Source organism: Eptatretus burgeri, chromosome 1 (assembly GCF_056783735.1).
Source record: "Eptatretus burgeri isolate ZD-2024b chromosome 1, Ebu_testis_v1, whole genome shotgun sequence".
NCBI classification, from domain to species: domain Eukaryota; kingdom Metazoa; phylum Chordata; class Myxini; order Myxiniformes; family Myxinidae; genus Eptatretus; species Eptatretus burgeri.
Window position 1 is genome coordinate 114,495,284 of NC_140961.1, and position 10,000 is coordinate 114,505,283.

Genomic DNA, 10,000 nt, shown 5'->3' on the forward strand with positions numbered 1-10,000 from the left:
GGTTAGAAGAACCAATTGGAGCGAAGGAAGAGCAGCAGATATTGTCAGGGAAATTTGTCAAAATCAGATCCAGAAGAGATGGAGTACCATTGGTTGAGATCCGGGTCAGGAAGTTGACCGATTGAGTCAGTCCCAATGAGTCGCAGAAAGCTTTTGCTGAGGTGCCATGGCAGGTGAGAGAGGTACCCACACCTAGCCAACTGGCGTGATGACAATTGAAGTCACCACATAAGAGGAAGAGAGAGTTTGGATGAGAAGATAGAAGATGGTCCATGTTTTCGGATAGTGAGGTGTAGATGGAGTCATCACTGTTCGGTGGACGGTACAGTACACATATAAACATGAGGTGGGAGTGGAGGGGAAGCCGAAGCCAGAGGTATTCCTGGGGGTGTGGGGGAGTGAGACCAGTGCATGGAGAGTGAGGAATAGAGTCTTTGATGAAGAGAGCAACACCTCCACCAGGACGAGGCTCAGGTCTGTCATACCGTAAGAGAGAGTAGCCAGGGAGAGATACTTGGGAGTCAGACACGTCTTGGGAGAGGAAAGTTTCTGTTAGGCAGATAATGTCTGGTTTGTTAGTGGCAACCTGTATGGAAAGATCTGAAAGATTTGAGCGAAGGCCCCGGATATTTGAGGTCCACACTTTTAATGACGAGGTAGGGGAGGAGGCTTTGGGTGCAGGAGATGGAGGGGGAGGGGAGGGTAGGACAAGGGATGAGGGGGGGAGGTAAGGAGGGTTGTTGAAAGAGTGTGGGGTATTGCAGAATAGCGAGGGGAGGTTGCGGAACGAGGAGAAGAAAAGGCCCTGTGGTGCTGGGGGAGAGGGGGGACAAGAGACAAGGAAGAAGGCAGTTGAGGATTTGAGGAGGTGGAGTGAAGAGATGGAGGTGAGAGGGCAGTGGAGGGAGGCAGGTTGGTGGATGAGAGGGGGGGCAACTTTGAGAAGGAAGAGTGAGGGGGATGAAAGGTGGGAGAAAGGTGAGGGGGGGATTTTTGAGAGAGGTGAGAGGGAGGCTTGGAGGGAGAAGAGGGGGATGGTTGCTTTGAGAGTGAGAGTGAGGGGTGAGGGGGGTGTGTTGGCACTGAAGTTGGAAAAAAAGAATGGTTGATGGAAAGCGAACATCCATGGCAAACTGTGGTTTTTAAAAGTTTTAGGTCAGAGATGCGATTTAACACAATTCTTGATGGATGCAATGAAGGCGAATTCAGACAATGGAGAGAAGAAGCGCTGTAATAGTTGGATTTTTTAGGCAAGGAATGAAGGAGAGGTCGAAATGAGAGCAGTCTGTTCAAATAGCAGAAGAGTAGTGCATTGTGAAACAGTAAAGAGTACCACATGTGTGAGAGAGAGGAAGATGAAGCATTATAAGATCGTTTTTGTTGTTAATATTAATGTATGAGAGAGTTCAACAGATTAGGTCATGGAAGTGTTGTAGAAAAAAATCGAGGAAGAAGACGAGGAGGAAGTTAAGAGGGAGAAGAAGAAGCAGAATCGGGAGAAGGTGAGCGTGTTGTTGTTGTTGTTGTTGTTGTTGTTGTTGTTGTTGTTGTTGTTGTTGTTGTTGTTGTTGTTTGGTATATATATATATATATATATATATTTTTTTTTTTTTTTTGAGATAAGAAAGAGATTAGTTGGGAGAATAGGGAATGTTTGGAAAGTGGGGAGGATGAAAATTGAAGGTAATGGGGAGGATACAAATTGAAGGTAATGGGGAGAAAAAAAAAAAAAAAAAACGATCGAACACCGAGTGGAACCGGTAGGCCTCAAGCCTAGGCCAAGGCCTAGCCCTCAAACACCAGATAAGAACGTCGACAAAAATACTCACAAAATCGCACGATTTTTGAAACAAAACCGAACTAGGAACACACAGTAACATGTAGGTGAGAAAATTAAACAGTTAAAACGGGACAAATAACAACCGGAAACTTAACTTTGAGAACGTCAGCAGGGAGCCCCGAAGGAGACCTCTCGCCGCTCCAAAACCGGAACCATGCTGAGGAGAGATGGCAGTGGGATTGTTAACCAGATTGTTTAATAAAGTCTTGGAAAGTGATAGGATGCCGGAGAGGTGGAGATTAAGTGTACTGGTTCCGATTTTCAAGAATAAGGGTGATGTGCAGAGCTGTGGAAATTACAGAGGGATAAAGTTGTTAAGCCACACCATGAAGTTGTGGGAAAGAGTAGTGGAAGCTCGGTTGAGAGGAGAGTTGACGATCTGTGAGCAGCAATATGGGTTTATGCCAGGAAAGAGCACCACTGATGTGATGTTTGCTTTGAGAATGTTGATGGAGAAGTATAGGGAAGGCCAGAAGGAGTTACATTGTGTGTTTGTGCATTTAGAGAAAGCTTATGATAGGGTGCCAAGAGAGGAGTTGTGGCATTGTATGAGGAAGTCGGGAGTGGTGGAGAAGTATGGGAGGATCGTGCAGGATATGTATGAGGACAGTGTGACAGCGGTGAGGTGTGCGGTAGGAATGACGGACCGCTTTAAGGTAAAAGTGGGATTGCACCAAGGATCGACTCTGAGCCCTTTCCTGTTTGCAATGGTGATGGACAGGTTGACGGACGACATCAGACTGGAGTCTCCATGGACTATGATGTTCGCGGATGACATAATGATCTGAAGGGAGAGTAGGGAGCAGGCTGAGGCAAGCCTCGAGAGGTGGAGGTACGCACTGGAGAGAAGGGGAATGATAGTCAGTCGGAGTAAGATGGAGTACATGTGCGTAAATGAGAGGGAGGGTGGTGGTATGGTGCGGTTGCAAGAAGTTGAGGTGGGGAAGGTGGATGGGTTTAAATACTTGGGATCAACTGTCCAAAGTAACGGAGAGTGTTATGTGGGAGAGAAGTGAAAAAGAGAGTGCAGGCAGGATGGAGTGGTTGGAGAAGAGTTGCAGGAGTGATTTGTGACAGAAAGGTAGCTGCAAGAGTGAAGGGGAAAGTATATAAGACGGTAGTGAGACCAGCTATGTTGTATGGTTTGGAGGCGGTGGCACTAACAAAAAGACAGGAAGCGGAGCTGGAGGTGGCAGAGTTAAAGATGCTACGCTTCTCGTTGGGAGTGACGAGGATGGACAGGATAAGAAATGAGTATATTAGAGGGACAGCACAGGTAGGACGGTTTGGAGACAAAATGAGAGAGGTGAGATTGAGATGGTATGGACATGTGCACAGGAGGAAAGCGGAGTATATCGGGAGAAGGATGTTGAAGATGGAGCCGCCAGGTAGGAGGAGAAGAGGAAGGCCAAAGAAGAGGTTCATGGATATGGTGAGGGCGGACATGCGGGTGGTTGGAGTGTCAATGGAAGATGTGGAGGATAGAGCGAAATGGAGACGGTTGATCCGCTGTGGAGACCCTTAACGGGAGCCAGCCGAAAGAAGAAGAAGGAGAAGCACAACAAGGGGGACAGTATACAAGAGGGGCGGGAGAGGAAAGGACAAAACAGTGTGGAACAGACACATTAGGAGACCTGTGGAAAGGAGAGCGATGGAGCGGGGAACACCGGGTAGACAAGATAGACACTACAGGGACTTCCAGGAAGGAAAGCAGTGAATTTGAAGGAGGTGGGTTTGGTGTGGAATAAAGGAGGTAGAAAAGATGGAGGTTTTGGATGGGGGAAGATAAGAGGTGGTGGTGAACAGTTGCTTTGAAGGCCTGGAGGGAAGAATGGAATTGAAGAGAGTATGGGAGTTTATTCCAAAGGTGGGGAAAAAGAGGAATGAAAGAGTGAAGGTGAGCAGTGATTCGTGATTTTGGAAGTTTTACCAGACGGGGTTGCTGGTGGGCCTTGACCGCCCTGCGGAAATATGGTGGGGGGTGGAACATATCGCAGAGAGAGCAGAGGGGGCGCGACCAGAGAGGAGACGGTAGAAGACAGAAAGACCACCGACCTGCCTGTTGTGAGATGGTATGAGATGAGATGGATGACAGATGGTATGGCAGATGATATGGCAGATCCAGGAAGGGGGCCGTATGACAAAAGGAGTTATCAGCAAAGAGATAAAGTGTATTTCCCAGAGTCGGAGAGATCATTGATGAAAACCAGAAAAAGAACAGGGCCCAGAATGCTACCTTGAGGAACTTCAGCCTGGACAGGAAGAGGGGCTGAGAGAACTCAATTTAAGGCCTGGTCACACCTTGACGTTTTAGCCAGCAATGGCAACGTATTAAAATGTATGTAAAACGCGGGCTTACGTTGAACTTTTGATATATTTTTTTAAAGATTCGGACGTATTCATAACGACTTCGTCTTATGCACAACATATTAGTAATGGACACAGAACGTTTCGTTGTGTTCCAGATAACTTATACCAACGAATGCTGAACCTGTTGTCGGCCTTCACAATCTATGCCCAACGATAGTCTAACTTATGCATAGCGCGCTGCACGCATTGCCGACGATGACGTGGCGTAGGTTATGAAAAGGCTGCCGCACAACGATTCAAATCATAACCGCCGCAGAAATGGAAGTGTCAACATCGTAATCACACCTTGGCGATCTTGCCAGCGTATGCCGACCTCTGAAAAATGCGTTTAAAACGTTGGCGCACGTCGAATATGGTATGGGTAAGTTTGGTATGCGTGAATAGAACGCTAAAGTATGCTATCATACATAGTAGTAAGTGGAGTACGTCTTGTAATTTTAAACCGGGAGTCTGAGTAGATTTTAAACCGGGAGTAGATGCAAACACCGAGCTATCATACGTCATAGTAAGTGGAGTACGTCTTGTAATTTTAAACATTTTGAAAATTTTACGACGTACTTGCCGTATGACACACGCTCCGCATGCGATGGGAATAAGTTGTACGCACGATATGCGATCGTTGACACACATCGACACACATTACTTGTAAGGTTCTCATAAGTCGAAACATGTCAAGGTAATGGTTAGCGTCAGTGTTCCAGACTCCCTGGTTTTATTTTTCTTCGGTATGACGGTGTTCAGTGTACAGTGCGGTTATGATTTAAATCGTTGAGCGGCAGCCTATTATTTATATTATATTATAACCGCACTAGAAATCGAAGTGTCAAAATTACCATCATACCGAAGGAAGGAAGAAAATAAAAAAAATAAAAATAAAACCAGGGAGTCTGGAACACCGACGCTAACCATTACCTTGATGTGTTTCCACTTATGAGCACCTTACAAGTAATGTGTGTCGATGTGTGTCACCGATCACGTAACGTGAGTACAACACGTTACTCATAGGTTAGAAATAAGTTCCGGGTACGCTAAACATTACCTCGACGTGTTTCGACTTATGAGTAACTTACAAGTAACGTGTCTCGACGTGTGTCAACGATCGCGTGACGTGCCTACAACTTTTGGCCAGCGTTATGCGGAATGTGTGAGTCATGCGCTGGCATAAGTCTTAAAATTTCGAGCATGGAAAATTTGAGGACAACCGAAAAGTACAACGTTTAAAGCCAGTGTACAACGACGTATGGCAGTGTTTTTCAGAGTGCTCTCAATGTTATCAAAACTTACCCATAACGTATTCGACGTGTACCAGCGTTTTAGACAAATTTTCCAAAAATCGGCATAAGCTGGCTAAAACGTCAAGGTGTGACTGGGCCTTTAGGGCCATACATTGGCTGCGACAGGAGAGGAAGTCTGTGATAATTGAGTGGAGATCGCCTTCAACACCATATGAAGAGAGTTTGGTGAACAGGGCAGGGTGCCAGACCATGACAAAAGCATGCAATATGTATGGGGATACGGCTCTGATTTCATGTCTGGCATTGAGGATCTCCATCCATTGATGGGAGAGCAGAAGCAGCATATCCAGGGCCGAGTGACCTGGTCTGAAACTCAATTGATGATTGAAAATCAAGCCATTGGAGAATAGGAAGGATTTAATGTCAGAAGCAATGATGGATTCCATAACCTTTCTGATGATCAGGAGAAGGCTGATTGGTCTGTCGTTGCAGGGATCTGTTTTTTGCACGTTTTTTATGCAGGGCAGTAATGTTTGCTGATTTCCAAGCAGATGACAGATGACCTTAAGCAAATGAGAGGGTGAATAGAACAGAGAGAGGGTGAGCAAGGCCAGAGGAGCTGGTTTGTATGACAGGTGGGCTGATGCCGTCTGGACCGTTTGCAGAATCTGAGTTGAGGTTTGACAGCAAGCTCTCCACTTTATCAGAAGAAAAGGACACAGAGTCCAGGGACAGCTGGGTGTGACTGAGTAAGGTGGGTACAGAAAGCGATAGGTTTCGGACACAAGATTTAGATGCAAACACCGAGTTGAGGCATTCAGCCTTTTCACGTGCAGTGTCACCAGTGCGGCCATTTGAGGTAAGGGAAGGGATGGAGGGGGGACATACACCAGAAACAGATTTGATTAAACGCCACCACGATTTGGAAGAGGGAGAGAGAATTGAGAGTTCAGACTTGAGATTGGAAAGATGTTGTTTTCTGGCTCTCCTGAGGGTAGATACACACTTGTTCCGAGCTTTATGGAAGGAACTGAGACTACCCTCAGTTGGGTTGGATTTCCATGAGGCAAAGGCAAGTTGTTTCAGGACAACTGCCTCGCCACAAGCTTCAGTGAACCATGAGCGAGAGGAAGGGTAGGGCAACTGATGACGAGAGGGGATAAATCTGTGCATGAGAGAGAGCAAGTGAGTGGGATTGCAGTAGAGCTTGGGAATGGGGCCGGATGAGGAGGAGAAAAGGCTCTTTGGTGCTGGGTTGAGTTACTGTTGGGAGTAATAAGAAAGAGGGTAGAAGGCAGTTGAAAATTTAAGGAGTTTAGTGAGGAACCTTCGTGAAAAAATCGTTACACGGCGGACAAAAGCACCATTTTTTCACCAAAGAACTGCATCAACTTACGAATTAAGAAAATGTCTTGCTCCAAAAAAACATTAGCTTGCCGGACGGGTCTTTTATGACGTCATTATGTTTAGTTACATAATAATACAAACACGTTCAGAAAATATGATCACAGAATGCTATGGTTAGGTTTTAAGTTGCTCCAGGTATGTTCTCCAGGTCAAGAAATATGCTGTTAATCATTGCTTGCAATCAAAACTGACCAATTAAGTGCTATGATGTCATTATGACATCATCATCTCTGTATGATAAATCTTGGTGATACAATGTAATATTCTCGTGAAACAGATGAGACAAATAATAAAAGTGTGCTATTACAATATCTATTACACCTCACATTGGAAGTCTGGTACTACCATTAGGATACATTAATATGTGACTAATGTATAACTGTGTGGTCTGCTCAGGAAACACTTTATAACTGTTTTTTTTTTTGTAAAAATTTCATTGCAGTAGCTTTATTTACTTTTTTGCAATGGTGATGGAGGAAAATGTCTTAAATATCACATCATAGCATTTTATGGTGCAATTTTGATATTGACTAAGCTTTATATGGTAAATAATTAATAGGTGATTACATCATTATGACATCATAAAGCATCCTTCCCATTGTCCATTTCTTTGGAGCGTGACTTTTTTTTTTAATCATAACCATGCGCAGCTCTGGTGCAAAAATGGCGCTTTTGTCCACTGTGTAACGATCCTTGTCCTTTTTGTCGCTAAGGTACGGCACTATATAGTGGCAGTTCTACTTATGTCTCATTAATTATGTAACACACTGGTACACAAACACCACACAAATAAAGTCCGAGCGACGGTCTGTGTAGATGCAAATTTCTCCAAAATTAGCATAATGGGTTTAAGGGCGATAAAAAGGTTAAAAAAAAACACTGCCAATTAAACTTCATTGATAATTACCATAAACAAGTAAATGTTTTTGGCATATAGCACAATGTATTGTAATAAACTTTGAATGAGAAATGTATTCAAATTCAACATGATTATTATGTCTATGTGCTTGAACACGTTTCTATTTTTAATAACTTATATTTGCATTTTAAACGACCTTACATCTCGACTGTATTGGAAGGTTATCAGTGTGCTTAAGGCCCAGTCACACCTTGACGTTTTAGCCAGCTTATGCCGATTTTTGGAAAATTTGTATAAAACGCTGGTACACGTCGAATACATTATGGGTAAGTTTTGATAACATTGAGAGCACGCTGAAAAACACTGCCATACGTCGTTGTACGCTGGCTTTAAACGTTGTACTTTTCCATTGTCCTCAAAATTTCCATGCTTGAAATTTTAAGACTTATGCCAGCGTATGAATCGCACGTTCTGCATAACGCTGGCCATTAGTTGTAGGCACGTCACGCGATCGTTGACACACGTCGACACACGTTACTTGTGAGTTACTCATAAGTTGAAACACGTCGAGGTAATGTTTAGCATACCCGAAACTTATGTCTAACCTATGAGTAACGTGTTGTACTCACGTTACGTGATTGGTGACACACATCGACACACATTACTTGTAAGGTGCTCATAAGTCGAAACACATCAAGGTAATGGTTGGCGTCAGTGTTCCAGACCCCCTGTTTTTTTTTTTTTCTTCCTTCCTTCGGTATGATGGTGATATTGACACTTCGATTTCTAGTGCGGTTATAATATAATATAATTAATAGGCTGCCGCTCAACGATTTAAATCATAACCGCACTGTACACTGAACACGCCATCCCGAAGAAAAAAAAAAAACCGGGAGTCTGGAACACTGACGCTAACCATTACCTTGACGTGTTTCGACTTATGAGCACCTTACAAGTAACGTGTGTCGATGTGTGTCAACGATTGCATATCGTGCGTACAACTTATTCCCATCTTCACTGACTTCACTTCACTGACGCATGCGGAGCGTGTGTCATACGGCAAGTACGTCGTAAAATTTTCAACATGTTCAAAATTACAAGACGTACTCCACTTACTACAATGTATGATAGCGTACTTTAGCGTTCTATTCACGCATACAAAACTTACCCATACCGTATTCGACGTGCGCCAGCGTTTTAGACGCATTTTTCAGAGGTTGGCATACGCTGGCAAGATCGCCAAGGTGTGACTGCGATGTGGACATTCCATTTCTGCGGTGGTTATGATTTGAATCGATGTGCTCAGCCTTTTAATAACCTACGCCACGTCATCGTTGGCGATACGTGCAGTGCGCTCTGCCTAAGTAAGACTATCGTTGGGCATAGGTTGTGAAGGCCAACAAACAGGTTCAGCATTCGTTGGTATAAGTTATCTATAACACAACGAAACGTTCTGTGTCCATTACTAATACGTTATGCATAAGACCAACTCGTTATGAATACGTCCGAATCTTTAAAAAAAAAACATCAAAAGCTCAACGTAAGCCAGCGTTTTACATACATTTTAATACGTTGCCATTGCTGGCTAAAACGTCAAGGTGTGACTGGGCCTTAAATAAAACACCCCTCTTCCCAAAACAGATTGGCCTTCCAAATAATCTTTCATCTTTATTCAGTCGAAAAGAATCATCTATTCTTTTATTTAGCCTCTCAAGGGATAGTTTTATCTAAATAATTATCTATTGTTGCCTGAAAGTCTGGCTGGAAGCAGGAGTCTGGCTTCAATGGAATGCATATCCAAGTGATATCCTGATGTCTTTTCAAACTTTTATCAACTTCAGATTGTAAACTATTCCTCAGCCCTTTGAATTTTAGCTAACCTCCAAATGGCCGTTGCAATAAGGCTATGTATCTCCCCTGAACCCCAAAACATCAGCCTTGGCACCATTCTGTCTCAATTCATAATCTTACCCCCCCCCCCCCACTCTTCCCCTGCATATTATATAAGAACTCAAAAAGTCCATGGATGGCAGTATCAGAGGAAGACTGTGTTGCTTATATTATTGAACCTCCTCTGAATTCTCCATTTCGAAATATTTGTGTTTGTTTGTTTACGTTTTGTTTTTAATAAATGACTCAAATGTGCAGGAGGAATTGAGAATTCTTCCGCAGTCTGCAATCTCTGATTGCTCTTTTTCTTGTTTATTTTGTAATTAGAATGCCAAGCTATGGAAGGACCTATTAAGCTGCTTGAAACACCAGAACATGGCATGCATTTCAAACATGGGA

The 10,000-nt window shown here is 43.8% G+C and overlaps 1 long non-coding RNA gene across 1 annotated transcript in view; it reads right to left on the reverse strand.

Moving 5' to 3' along the window:
- The window catches only part of LOC147035220 (uncharacterized), a 30,081-nt gene that overhangs the window by 15,692 nt on the left and 4,389 nt on the right, over positions 1 to 10,000 (reverse strand). The gene's annotated exons all lie outside the window — the stretch shown is intronic.